Source organism: Amblyomma maculatum, chromosome 4 (genome assembly GCF_055883805.1).
Source record: "Amblyomma maculatum isolate TAMU_Amacu chromosome 4, ASM5588380v1, whole genome shotgun sequence".
Classification (NCBI taxonomy): Eukaryota; Metazoa; Arthropoda; class Arachnida; order Ixodida; family Ixodidae; genus Amblyomma; species Amblyomma maculatum.
In genome coordinates, this window is record NC_139347.1 from 43,711,939 (window position 1) to 43,726,567 (window position 14,629).

The 14,629-nt window shown below is 46.3% G+C and overlaps 1 long non-coding RNA gene across 1 annotated transcript in view; it reads left to right on the forward strand.

Moving 5' to 3' along the window:
- Window positions 1–4,979: 4,979 nt before the first annotated feature.
- The window catches only part of LOC146190878 (uncharacterized), a 232,117-nt gene continuing 222,467 nt past the window's right edge, over window positions 4,980–14,629 (forward strand). The window contains exon 1 of the long non-coding RNA XR_014706340.1: window positions 4,980–5,013. This is a non-coding gene — a long non-coding RNA (uncharacterized LOC146190878). The remainder of the gene's footprint in view (window positions 5,014–14,629) is intronic.

The following is a 14,629-nucleotide window of genomic DNA, read 5'->3' on the forward strand; positions in this document are numbered from 1 at the left end:
GATGCAGCAGAAACTGTGTGCAAAGAAAATGAATTGAAACCAAGCAATGAATTCATGTTTTGATGTAAACCTATGACCACAGGGCACATGTCTAAGCGTCATGTGTTATTTCCTGAGCATGCTAGAATGAGATGTTATTATGAGATGCAGAAGGGCTGTTTTTGCCAAGCTGTTTTCGATGCCTCGCTTGAATTTATTCTGCTCATGAATCCGTGGAACGTCTTATACGTCATGAGAGGCTTTACCGCGGCCTTTTCTAGGCCTAACTTTCTGCCGTCTTCTTTCACTCACTTCCAGTATCCGCCTCTTTACTTCCCACTTGTTCTTTACCGTTACGTATTTCGACATGGCTCATAAAAGTTCAATATGTTATTCGAAGTGCAGACGAGACAGATCGACATCCGGATCAATATGCACCAAACTTGCGAGACAAATGGATAACTTATTGAAGCTGCTGCTCTCCCGATTTTGAGAATTTTGCGTGCTTTGTTTTCTGTTCTTTCTGGAGCTTTCTGCGCTTTATTCACTTGTACTCTATCTCTTTCTTTGCAGGGCAAGGATATTCTAAGGCCGTTGTCTTCCGTCTCGTCTTCTTCTTTTTTTTTTTTTTCAGCACGTCTTTCTCTGTGGCATCTCTATATCTTCGTTTATTATTTTCTAGCAGCTCTGTAAGGGCGCTGCTATACACTACATCTGTTATTCATGCGAACGCTTTCCGCATGGTTCTTTGGTGTTTTTTTTTTTCGCGCTCCCTATTTTAAATTGCTGCTTTCACTTTTTGGTTCCCACGCGTTCCGCCAGGAATATCCGTTTCGTCTTGGCTGGCCTCTTTCTTTCCAAGCACTCGACGAAAACATCTTTATATTCCTAAATTTCTTCTTTTTCGGCGTCTGTATGCTGAAATTCGAAGGAAGGAAAGAAGGAAGCAGGGTCGCTTCTCCTCATAAATGAGAGTGAAAGAAGAGATCGTTGTTTCAGATCTTAGAACTCGCAACAGGAGTCTCAGGAAACAAAGGAAAAAATAGGCAAGAGAACAACAGAGAAAAGCAGGTTTTATGCGGGAAGCGCCAGCGCTCGAGTAAACGAAGGCGGAATTGCATGTTAAGGAGTGACCTGATCTCGACCGCCGATTCACGCGTTTCCTCTTCCCTCTCTTCACAGCTCTCACCCTCTGCCGCGATTCTCTACTTCGCGGCGACGTCTGAATAATACAGCACTATAGGACAATGCGCGCTGAGAGAAGGAAAGATATGCATCAAGGCATCGATGTCGCGTCGGCTATGGTCAATGGCCTCTGGTTGAGCAGTTTTGTAGGTAGAGCGGTCTCGCCCTTTTCCTTTAAAATAAAAATGTCGATGACTTGTGGTATTTTCTCACAAATAGTAATGTAATTTCTAGTTTCATTTGAGCTTCGGCCGCGTCACTTTATTACTGCTAACCTCGAAAAGATCAAGGGCTGATTTTTGTCCATGTAATGGGAACCTTGCCTCGAAGCTCTCTCTGTGTTTGAGACATGAAAACACTGAAGCTACTCGGCGTGTTTCTTAAGACTTCTCACCAACAAGCTCTCAGCACAAAGAGTAGATTCGTGCAAATAGTTAAGTATTAGCGTGCCCGATGGCCGCTTTTTAAGTGCTTCTATGATTTATAAAAGAGCTAACCTGCGTAGAGATCAAGTATATTTAGAGATTCACCAAGCCCTTGCCTATAATATAGCCCTTTCCGCAAGTTTTATCCAGCCTAAGGCGCACGGGCAAAGAAAAGGTTGACTTCGCGTGTACTAGTTGAAAATTCGGCCAGTCGTACATATATATCCTAAAGTAAAGCTCTCCTATACACACAAAAAGGTAGCAGATTTTTTTCTATTTAGGACGCACAGTGGTTCAGTTTCCTTACAAGCTTTGCGAAAATACTTAGCGCTGGCCTTCTGCCTTGTAATGAGTTGACATATAAATGCGGCTGATGACATTGCCCGTATCAACAGCGGAAATGAAAAATAGGTTGTAACAATATGAACTCGACTCCGAGATCTTTGACGCTACTCAGTGCGAGGAAGGACTAATTTTCGTAAATGATTACGTGCACGGTTATTCCAAACGTAGTTAGAGGGGTTTCGCACATGCAATAAGATTACCGAGGGTGCTAGTATATGAGTTTTCATATATGGGTAAGTATAAGTTGTAACTTTCAATTTGTGGCGCCTTTTTGACAAGAATAGAACACAATGGCAACACAGAATTAAAAGAAACCAAAGAAAAGGAGTGGAAGTGGAAGATATGGAGCTTCGAAGCTCGAAACAAACGGCCGGAATTTTGTGTTCTCGATTACAAGCTGTTGTGTCCAAGACCGTCTGGAGACAGCCGATGCGAATAACATTTGGGATCACTAGCCAAGACAACATAAAGCTCCCGAAAGAACTTCAGAATGACCAGGCTGCTAAGCCACACCTCCCCTTTCAAGACCCTAAGAACCGAACCGGATCCATCATTAGATCTGTCTAAAAGGAAAAATATTCCAAGGGAGGAGCTGCGTCACTAAATCCTACAGCAAGAGAAGTTCCAGTCCACTCTTCCGGCGGTAGTGAAAGACCAATTGTATCCATTGTTCTTTCGCTGGCATGGCGTATCTGGCCTTCCCCCAAGAGCAATCTCCAGCGCTTACATCGGTTGGCGCGACGTCTGTCCCGCGGCAATGTTTCCACTGTTGCTCTGCTGCCTTTCCGCTTCACGCTTTCCTCCTCTCCACAATTTGCTTTTGGCGCCCAAAAAACTTGAGAACGCTCCTAACAAGAAAAATTTACCCTTTCACAGGCTTCATTATTCGGTCTTAAACGCGGCTCTTTTCGGTGACACCAATAAGACGAAAGAAGCCTATAGAAAAATGTGAAAGCACGCAATTGGTTTAATATAATTTGTAGCATGCTTTTTCATCTTTGTTGTAAGTGTAGGCATGCTGACACTCCTACTTCCTAAAACTGTGCACAGCAGTTTTGTACTATTTGACCAGAACAGTGCAGTAAGTATCCCGCTGGCCACTAAATGTATGGTGATTCTTGGAATTTTAACTTCTCAGGCTCTTGCCAGCGCTTTCTACCTATCAGTATTCATCCTTGTTTTTCTTCTGCTAACTCTGTCACCCATTGTGTCCAAATGTAAGAAGCAAGTGGCACACTTGCAGCTTGTGAAGCGTCTATAAAACACCGGTAGAAGAGATATTCAAACCGTATTGTCGCCCATATTTCAAAACAAGCAAATAGTCATATAAAGAACACATAACTCGCATTTAAATTTTTTTACACGCTTGAAAAAACTTTTGCTAGCAAAGAATGGCACGTTGCGCAACAGAGCAAGAGTCTGCGCATAAGCCATCACCTTAGGTACGGACCAAGCATTAAAGGCGACCGAACAACGTCAACTATTTGCAATGCATTCAGATGAAGTGCAATGTAATTCAGTAGAACACAGTACAATAAAATGCAGTGCATGTAATATTGCATAATAAACTGCCATACTGTTCAGTGCAATACAACACTGTGGGAAAAGCCGCACATATAATATTAGGTAGCAGAAAGAAAAATTATGAAATACAGTTTAGCTCGGTTAATCATTGAATATCGTGGGAAAGCGCTGATTACGGACGGGCTCAAACTTCAGTTTTAACAAGGTCAAAGTTGAAGGCGAAAAGTAAAAGTGGTAGAGGGTGGTTAAGGATGTCCACTTGTGTACATTTGACATTACTGAGGTACAGATTAGTTAGACGTGGCTTAGCGTGGCTGAACTTGGTTTTGCCTGCCGCCCTCGTAGCCTAGTAGTGTTTTCGCATTAAACGGGTAAAATCCATACATGACCCGCATGAATAAGCATCAATGCAATGTAAGTTAAGGACAGCAAAGAAAGTAAAAGTATAACCTGGTGTGAGGAAAGCAAGTTTGAAATACGAGCGTCAGCCTCGTGGTGAGCGGTTGCGTCATGCGTCTGATGATCTGAGTTACGGGTCTCCAGGCAACCGCCACTTAGGGTAGATATGAAACTCTGCTCTCCGGGAAAACTAGCGAGTACCGAGAGCTTGATGCAGCGTGCTCCTGCTGTTTTTCTTTCCATGTGGTCATCTTGACTCTGACCACAATGATGCGATCAAAAGCTAATTGAATTGCTGCCCTAAAAAGTCATCTTTCCTGCTAACGCTTAAGGTGTGCAATGAACTGGCCGGCCTTACCATCGTTGGTGCACCTTCGGTCTTCCATCAAGAGCAATAAACAGTCTCCGACTGGTAGTGGCGGAGCGATAAAGCCTGGTGTGCGAGTGTGCTTTTTATGTGCGTTATTGTTTATTGTTTGCTGGAGGGTCACAGTCGCGTCGCCCTGACTGCTCCGGCGTTGGGGTTAATGGTAGAGGTGGTGTCATGGCAGCGACGCTCAGCGACCGTAAAACTGTTGCCCTAAGAAGACTCGCGTCGTTGCGTGCACAGTAAAAGCAACCTAATGATCCGACCACCAGAGCGGGAGCCCGCTTCCGCAAATGCTGTTGGTTGAGAACGTCTCTTGCGCATTTCAGCCAGTGTTGCCAAGGTAAAGGTGCTACGTTTCAGTGAGTTTGTCTCTCACTGAATAAAGGTCAACTCATAAAATCTGCACGGCTTTAATGAGTTAATCATCACGCATTCAAACTTAGTCGCTCGGACAGCAAATTGTTGTTTTATCAACGCTAAAACCGTCTACGCCTTCCTTGTAAATAAGGACAAGTACAAGAAACTGAGTCAGCGATTTTTAGTTTTAACGTTGAGCCTTAAACATGCCTTCAGGCTTCCTTCAAAATGAGAGCAAGCACGAGAAATCGTAGAATCATAAAGCTAAACTGCATAGATTCAGTTAGTCTGCTTTATTCATCACTGTGGTTGGTGTTTGATCAGTTATGACAAAAGTTTTTGCTGCATTTCTTCCCTACACCCTTGAAGCGCCGCAATCCTGGGCAGCGCCATGAGGAAACGAAAAGCCCAGCAACCGGCTCACACATGGTGGGTGCCTCATCTACACAGTGGGGTAAGCTATAAAAAAAATTGGCAATGGCATAGCTCGGCTACGCCATCATATACGTAGCGAGAGCTACTTTCCTCTGGTTTCGGCATGTTGCCGAGCCTATTGCGGAGCTTATATTGATTAGCAATGGGAGACATAGATAATTACACGTAATTGTTTTTTTTTTTTTAATTTCTCGCATGTGCTGCTCTCCATCTAAGCTGCTATGCGCGCCGCCCGTTACGGTCTGCATCCAGGCGTCTTCCTTGACGAGACGTTCTTCTCATTTTTCAGGCGTCTCTATTGCTCACTTGGCTTTTCGATGTCCATTCTTTCTCTGCTGAATAGCCAGTTACTAGGCGATAACTACTGAATCCGAGGAATTGAGCCTCTCCTGTCGATACCGCCGCTGAGCAGCGGTCCGACCATCCTTCTTTATGCGAAACGACTGTGCTGCGGCCGCCGTGTCTCGCCTCCATTTATACACGCAGTTGCGCATGCACGGTTGTGGGCATGCTAGTATGTGGCATCCAAGGCGGATGTCCACGGGACGTCAAGTGCGGCTCAGATAGTGGTGTGGGCGCGCGGACCCCGCTGCGCCGATTCGCCATCTGCTCTTGTTTGGTTGCCGCGCATGCGCATAACCGCGCGGCGCCGGCGCGCGCGGCAGCGGCGGCCGCACCCGGCAGCGAAGCTCTGATGTTACATTCCCTGCACCTTCTGCTCCAGTCCGGGGTGCATTCCACACATTGCAGAGCGGTTCCACAGCGAAATGCTTGACTGGTAGCCGAATGTAGCTCTTGCTACACTAAATTAATTAGTGAAAGAAGGAAGAATAAAAGAGGCAATATAGTAGAGAGATCAAGGTAAACATTCACGCCTGGAGTTCATAGCAGCCACGGATGTTATAAGCTCCAATCGAAGTCCATCAGCAGCAAAAATGCATGCAAATGATTTAGGAAATGCCAGTAACCCATAGCGGTAAGGTGTAGCAAAAAAGGGGGAGAGTGGGCACGCAGTGAACATGTATGCAATTCCATTTCGTTTGGGTAAGCAAAACACTTATAGTATTGTACACGATAACGAAAATAAGAATTGTTCAGCAAAGTTTCAGGGACTTCCTAGGGATTCTGCCTTATTCCATGTTTATTTTTGAAAACTTTATGACGTTAAGTACTACAGAATTACATTTAGATTTATCTTAAACTCTTTTTAGTAGAAGATTCAGAATCGGCAAAAGATAATGTAGTACCGACAAATTAGAATAGTGAGAATCGGTAAATAAATACTGCAACGATTATATAGAAGCATTTATGAAAATATTTGTGGTCAACAATTGCTAATTTTTATTTTCTGACTGCAAAAAAATTACAACAGAACGCTTTGTAACTGCAGGAAGAATTTGATAGTAATGGAGCTTGTTCACAGTATATCCGGTAGGTCTTCTTCTTCTTCTGCCTTTACGAGAACGCTTAGTTTTTTTCTCTCTCTACCTTGTTTGGCCAACTGTGCGCCAGCGCTCGTGAAACGGTGCAAGCAAGGATGCCGATTAATTAGGCGTGTAAATGGCGCTAAGTGCTTGTGCGGCTGTGGGCCGCTCTGAACAATATATCACTGAGAAAACCGAACAGAAAGAAGCGCGCTGGAGTATACATTTTAAGAAAAGCCGACATTGATCTTTCTTTGTATGAACTTTCTTTTCGTACGAGCGGAGGTGTGTAGGCCGCACAAAGGGTGACTAAAAGCGCTCGGATCAGAAAGGGGCTGCTTAGAAGCCTAGAAGTCATGACGAGTATTGGTCACAAATAATAAATATAAGTGGTCCAGAAATGGAGAGGTTTTTGTTATACTATGTCGAAGTTTAGAGCTACAATCATTTGCACTACAGACGAAAAGGCGTATTACAAAGTCCAATAAAAAGCACATTTGAACCGAGGCGGAGAACAGTCAGTTATCAAAAACTCCTCAGTTGGCTCAAGACGCTGTGAAATATTTAAAACGATCTTGCGTCCGTACTATGGAGTGAATTAAGTTTTTTTTTTTTTTTTTTATTGAGATAAAAGATTCGCTTTAAAGATGATGCATGTTTACTGGCATGGCATGTTTATTGAGATAAAAAAATGTGTTCATGACCGATATTGAAGGATGTAGCCTAGAGCAGAGTTCTTTAATACTCCTGTTAGTTTGGTTCGCGGACAAAATCGGCCGCAATTGACGCCACCGCCGATAGGAGGCAGCGGGCAATTGGCCGCCACGGTGGTATATGGTTTGGTTGCACTCAAATGTCTTGCTTTCACGCTCGTGTTCTTATTTCCTTTTTCTATTGCCTTGCCGAAATCGAAGCAGGGGTCCTGGTCCAGCAGGGACAAAATGATGACTTTGCTGCGTATCATATATGCTAATCCTATTACGCTTGTCAGCATGCGAAAACGGTGAATGGTTGTTCGCAATGCTGGTCTTCATGCAAGAGCTATCCGAGGGAATTATATGGATTCTGTCCTACAAATGAAATATCTAAAAGCTTAGTAATAAGCTAACTGAGTTTTTCTCTGTGCTGTAGGTGAGGGCCAACGTGATTTTTTTATAGTATTACCACTTACTGTAAAGCGGCCGACATTGATGATTTATCCAGTCTGCATTGCTTTTGGAAATTAGAGCAATAAAAAACCTTTCGTTATTTATGAGTTACATGCTGACCTGGCATGTAGAAGTCCTAAGTTCAAAATTGTAAATTGCAAAAAATTATGTGATTGAACTACTTCTAGTTTCTTAAATTCACCAATTAGAGGATGCTTTGTCTCACGCATTGCTACTGCTGATCCCACCCTCCGTAAGCATCCTTAAATGTGTGTACATTATTAAGTGAAATGATAAAAATACATCTCTCTGCCAAGAGCCGCAGGACATCTCCTGTCGGCCCTCTCCGCTCTCCCCTACTTGACAACTTCACCCTCTACCCACCCCTACCCATCTCCACTCTTCAGAACCTCCACGTATCGCCACAGCAGCAGCCAGGAGCCCACATCCACCTTCCTAAGGAATGCGAACTGCACGTCCCATACTCTACCAAGATAGCTAAGGCGAAAACTGTTGAATATTCCACTTATTTACTTATCTCGAGTTTTTTTTTTTTTTTTTTACTTTTGAGAGCGTTTGCCACTGCCGCCCTCGTCCATAGCGGCGGACATGGAACGTAATGTGTTATCGTGCCTGGTAAATAGTGATCCAAAAAGGAAGTTGAAAACTAGGTGGTAATAATCTTATACCTCTGTCATGCGGTCACTTTCGATCCTCATTGAACTCGATCTGCATTGAGGTTTTTAAGAAGGATTGACGCATCCCATGCTACACGGACGTTTTCAATGAGCATTAAGAAACTTTCCTCATGTGCGCTACGAGGGTGTCGACGACCGCTTTCGAGTATGCTTGAAATCTCAAGAGTGATTGAGGAAGCAGCTTGAAGTCAAGCAGGCTCGAGCTCGATTGCACTTGAAAGTTGCCGTGTGACAACCTCGATCTGCATTGAGTTGAATGCAGCTCGAGTTCAATGAGGATCGAAACGGTCCTTGTGACAGGGGTATAACCCTACCTATAGGACATCAAGGCTGCCAGATTCCAGACTTCTGTTTGCATAATCAGCAAACGAATTTAATAAAGATGAGGAGCTTGTTATGCGATACATACGAAGGGAGCCAACAACCACTTAAAGAAAAGGATATGTGAAATATTGTTCTCTCGGAGAACACTAATTAAGAAGTAGAAGCAAATACATACGTCACTGCTGGTATCTGAATCCACAATCTCGGAATATATTTGGGTCCGAATTACACGGCGGTACCTGCTTGTTTTCGTTTTAATTTCTAGTCTATTATCACCACAATCCACAAGTGTCACGTCGGTTATGGGGCAAACAACGTAGTCGCCATCAGGAGCGGAGGGGAAAGGCGACATGAGCACGTACACTGCAGCTTCTGGTGGCAGACGAGTAAATGTAGAGGAGCGGAGACGGAGCGTTGAAGTATCAGAGGCCTGTTTGTCAGGACAGAGTGGCAGGTCCAGATGAAGCAGTCCAGACGAACAGTCAATGAGCGCGGAATGTGCAGTTAAAAAGTCGAGTCCTAATATAACGTCGTGAGGGCAACTGGTGAGGACTGTAAATAGCACAGGGATATGGTGGTCGGCAATGGTAATTCTCGCAGTACACATACCAACCACAGTAGCTGTGTTGCCATCAGCAACACGAACGGTAGATGAGGGAGCGGGTGTGAGGACTTTGTTGAGGCGTTGACGGAGCGAGGCACTGAGGACGGAAATGTGGGCGCCAGTGTCAATGAGAGCAGAAACTGAGACTCCGTCCACAAAAATTTCAATGAGGTTACGTCTGGGTGCGAGGGTCAGTTCCGAGTTGACAGTCCGGGTCGGTAATGCAGCGTCACTCCCGGGCGCTGCACTCGCTAGTTTCCCGAGTAGGTGCCGGTGTATGATGGAGAGGAGTTGCGAGGAGGCACCGGTGAACGGGATCGACGAGACCGCGGAGATGGAGATCGGCTGGAGTGACGGACCCTTGAGACGGCTTCGGGGTGAGGTTCATCTGGGTGAGAAGGGAAGTTTACAGGTCCATCATATGCGGGGCGGAGTTGTTCAGGTTGGGGAGGGAAGCGTCGAGGTCCATAGTAGTACCGACGGTCAGCGTTGTAATAAGGACGAGGGGTGGGGAAGGTACGAGTGCGGCAATATCGTGAAGCGTGGCCGGCTCGACAGCAAATAAAACAAATTGGCCTGTCGTCTGAGGTGCGCCACTCTGCAGGATTGCGACTTACGTAGCGACGTGGGGGAGCTTGGCTAGTGGTTGCAGCCGCCACTACAGGAACAGGATGCGATGGTGACGAGGGTGGTACGGGGTTGGAGGAAAGACCGACGTTGGCAAGTTCCTGGCGGACAACAGCCTGTATCATGGCCACGGTGTCGGGCAGTGGAGATGGGAGTGGTGCAGGAGCTAAGGCTTCGAGTTCTCGCCTGACAATCCGAGTCATGGTAGTGGACTGGGAAGGCTGTTGTAGAGGAGCCAGATCATCGCAGGATGATGTAGCTGCCGTGTTGGGAAGGCGCTCAAAGCGATGTACCAGGCGTCGTTGTTTAGCCTGCTCGAATCTTCGGCAAACTTGAAGCACCGACTCGACTGTAGAGCAATCCATGCAGAAGAGGATGTTGAACGCGTCATCTGCGATCCCCTTTAGGATGTGCCCTACCTTTTCACTTTCCAGCATGGAGCTGTTCGCCTTGCGACACAACGCGAGCACGTCTTGTATGTAAGCAAGGTAGGACTCTGTGGTAGATTGGGCGCGAGAAGAAAGTTCAGTTTTAGCTGCGAGGGCCCGTCCAATGGGCTTTCCGAACAAGTCGTGAAGCTTTTGCTTGCAAATTTCCCAGGTCACCAGCTCGTGCTCGTGACTTTGGAACCACGTGCGAGCAGTGCCCGCCAAATAGAAAATCAGATTGGCCAGCATGATGGTCGCGTCCCAGTGATTGTTCCTGCTGCATCGCTCGTATTCGTCCAGCCAGTCGTCAACGTCTGGGTGGTCGTCGCCATTAAAGATGGGAGGGTGGCGAATTTTTGTGAGTACCGCTGGCTGAGGCGATGTTCCCGTGGTGGTAGGGGCTGCGTCAGAGGTCATCGTAGCTGTTTGTGGCGTCGTTGGGATCCCAGGTAGGTGGCGGCCGCTGCGCAAATCCAGCTTTTTGCAGCGTAAATGGGCTAATCGGTGCGTACGGGGACCTTGATTGACCTCCACCAAGATGATACGGGGCAGAAGGCTAGCACAGGAAACCACAGCAGGTGATGAGCAAGTGTTCACAGCACAGCAGAGCAGAACACAGTAGGTGTTTAGGCAAGCCCAACGGTTTCTTCACACTGTCCTGTATAGTCGGAAGGCGACACATACGCCGGATGGACAACATCCATCGTTGCGGCCGAATCGCGCAGTACCTTGCAAGGCTTCCCGTTGACTACTAGGTCATGCAGGTAGGGTTCCAAAAGCTGCATATTTTCATCGCAGTCACTGACATACGAGAAAGCAATCTTTTCTTTCCGGCAGTTGACGGCAATGTGACCCTGCTCATTACACCTAAAGCATGTGAGCGGCTTCCTAGCCTCAAACTTATTCTTTGTGTTCTGCGCGTTGGTCACTTCCTCACTTTTCTCACTGCCGTCCTTTATAGGGCGTTTGCCTGAAGAAGCCTTCCTTTCTTCGTTCGCAAATCTAGCAAAGTGCCTTTTCTGACGGTTATTCACACTCAACTTGGGATTGCGGGGCCTATCCACTGCTGGGTTGCTGAATTGTCGGCGCGAAGCATACTCCTCAATAAGTTCGGCAGCTTCAGTTGCCGACTTAATTTCGCCTCGGTCCTGTAACCAATTTCTTTCTTTTTCTGGGAGGCAGTTATAAAACTGCTCCAAAAGAATTCGCTCGACTACAGCGTCCCTATCACTGTAGGAATCAGTGCTCTTTAGCCACTCGCCCAAATTAACTCTTAAATTGTACAGGAATTCAGGGTAACTCTCGTCCCTGGACTTAGTAGCGTTCCGAAAACGTTGTCTGAACGCCTCGGCGCTAAGCCTATACTTTCTCAGAAGGCAAGCTTTGACCTTCTCGTAGTTGTCCGCGTCCTCCTTGCTTAGCCGCGCGACAACCTCCGCTGCCTCGCAGGGCAGAACCGTCAATAATCTCTGAGACCAAGTGTCTCGCTGGAAGGACAGTTTTTCGCAGGTTCGCTCAAAGTTAGCCAGATACAGACCGATATCCCCTGATATCACATATGGCTGCATGTACTTTGACATCTTGAAATCTGCCTCCTTGTTGAGAAGAGGTACCGCTAGCTGGGGACAATTGCCCGACCTCTTGCTCAACTCTGAGTCTAATTTCCGGAGCTCAATTTCTTGGTCCAGCTTTTTTGCTTCTCTTTCAATTTCACGCTTCTTTTCCTCTTTTTCCCGCTCCTTTTCCTCTTTTTCCCGCTCTTTCTGCTGTCTGAGCTGCTCCTTTTTTTGACCGATGAGGTTCCATGCTTCACTGAGCTCCTCATCATCGGTTCCCAGATCAGTGATTGCCTTTATAATCAAGGGTTTTCGTGCCAAACCACTTGTATCAATTCCCAATTCCTCACACAATAGCAACAGGTCCGGTTTCTGCAGCTTTTGTAGGTCCATGATCGCTCCGAGTGTCGGCTACTTCCAAAACAACAGTGCAAACTACCAAACCTAAAGGCGTTTCAACACTTTTTACCAGTTCTAAAATCTAACCCTGTTCTAGAACCTGGTCCACATCAGAAGAAAAGCCAAGCACTCACCCACACATGCGATCGATGTTCCGAGCTGCTCTCTTGTTGGCCGATTGTTGCTCCTGCTTGTTGCTTGAGATGCCACCTCCGATCACCAGATGTTGTGGCTTGTAGATTCTGATCCACCTCGAATCACCAGATGTTGTAGCTTGTAGATCCAGATCCCACCTCCAGTCATCAGATGTTGTGGCTTGTAGATTCAGATCCCACCGCTGGTCACCAGTTGTCGTGACGCTGGGGCTACGTCGACCCGGCCTTCACTTGGTAGCGTGCAGAGACTCGGGGTTGAAGTAGGATTGAATCTTCGAAGTTGGTGAAATATGTACAAGCAGGTTTAATGGCACTTTGAGAAACTTATTTACAAGATTATTTACACGAAAAAGAAGGGTACATCAGCAAAATGGCGAGCGTTAAGAGTTCATAGCGAGAAGCGACTTGATGAGCCGTTTACCCAGGGCCCAGAGCCCTTTTTTCGGGCTCTGCACTGTCCTTAAAACCCCCTATGTCCAGCCCCCCCCCCCTCTGAAGATGCTGACCAATCAGTTCCAGGGCACGCCCCTCAGATATCGGCATCCAATCGAACACATCACTGCACTGATGGTCTGAGGCACTGACTGGTCCGGCATTAATTCGTTGGGCGTGATCACTTGTTGGCGGGAAAAGCTTGGGAACGGCGAGGAGAGGAGGTACATTTCTATTCTTCAGCAAAGAATCCATAGGCTGGCTCTGACAAGTGGGTTTCCTTCTCAGAAACCCAAGCGCACGTGCGCGCCACATAATGATCCCAGCATTGTCCCTTTCCGACAATTGCAAATCTTTCCTGCATTCCTGGGAAATCACTTAATGGCTGTATGCGTCATGCTCCTTTCTTGTCCTGCACTTCAGCGGACATGTCACTCTGTCGTCTCCTTTGGATAGGAGGCATTCATCACTGGAGGATAGCACTTCTCGACTGGAAGGGTGAACAAAAGAAAGAAAGCACTTCCGCCTATATCCCGCAGGGGGACATCCCTTTGTACTTTTCTAGACGTTCTCTTGACAGGGTCAATTTGGCATTTGCAGGGTTTTCACAAGGCAAAACAGGCTTACACAAAGGATTTATGGAAACAGGCTCACTTAGAGCCTTTGTACCAACAGCACATATCCACAACACTTATCCATGCCCACAGGCGAACAATAGAGCGCGCAAATGCGGATGCATGGTCGTAACACTGGCCAGGAAGTCGGATAGTAACTCTGCCACCTGCTGAGATGAAGCCTGGGAAGAAATCTGGCAGGATTACGAGAGCAGCGCGTGTTTAACACCGTGACTCGAATCCCTAAGTAGGGAGCGGTCCTGCCAGTGTCGCTTTCCAGCCCCTCGCAAGCAGAAAATGTGGATTTCTTAGGGCTACCCTGGCAGAACACTGAATGTGCCTCGCTTGGGAAAACGGCCCCATTCATGTTCGCTTCGATTCAGTGCATCGAAACCTTCTTTTGCTGGTCTCTAAAATCCCTGTTTTCTTTTAATCAGGGAGCCTTTCTATGTTTCACCCAACGTAGCCCGTTACATGACAGAGAGAAAAAAAAAAACGGAGGCCGTGGAACAGAAGGTGATATACGATTTGCTTTTGGAGAAATTCTTTTCTTTTCACAGAAAGCGAGAAAACATGACAGAAAACATGGACAAAACTTTTCGCAGTGTTGCTTCGGCTGAGCACAGTTTCCTCGCTGATATATTTTTAGCCATAAGGGTGTATGACTTCAGCGGTGATGGCAATGCTCTGAAGCATTGGATTCTTATGTAGTCTACCACACGTTTGCAGCCTGCCTTTGTCTCCTGTCCTTCATTAGCCAACGCCGTTTTATTCTGCTCCTTCATCGTTTTTTGCTCAGTTTGATTTAGTTCCTCTGTGTACATGTCTGTGTACATATGTTCTTTTTTCCTTAACACTTTTCTGCTTTGTGCGACAGAGCTTTCCTTTCTGCACGCACGTCGCCACTGTTTATTGCAGCTTGGTTCGATTTCTTCGTAGTCATCCCTAAAAATCGCTACCTCTTCTGCTTTAACTACAGGTCCCTCACTGCCCCTGGAGTTAAGTATTTTAGAGGTCCCGCTGTCGACAGTCTGTGTTTGTTTGTTTCAAGTCCTTTGATGCTAGTAGTGTTTTTGTAGTGCTTTTTTATTACTCTCGAAGTCGCTGTAAAGAATTCAATAAATATTCTTAGCTGAGTTATTGATTTTGTCTGTGATTGCTGACTAAGTAATAAGTGCTCTCTGCTACCGTAGAAGTGAAT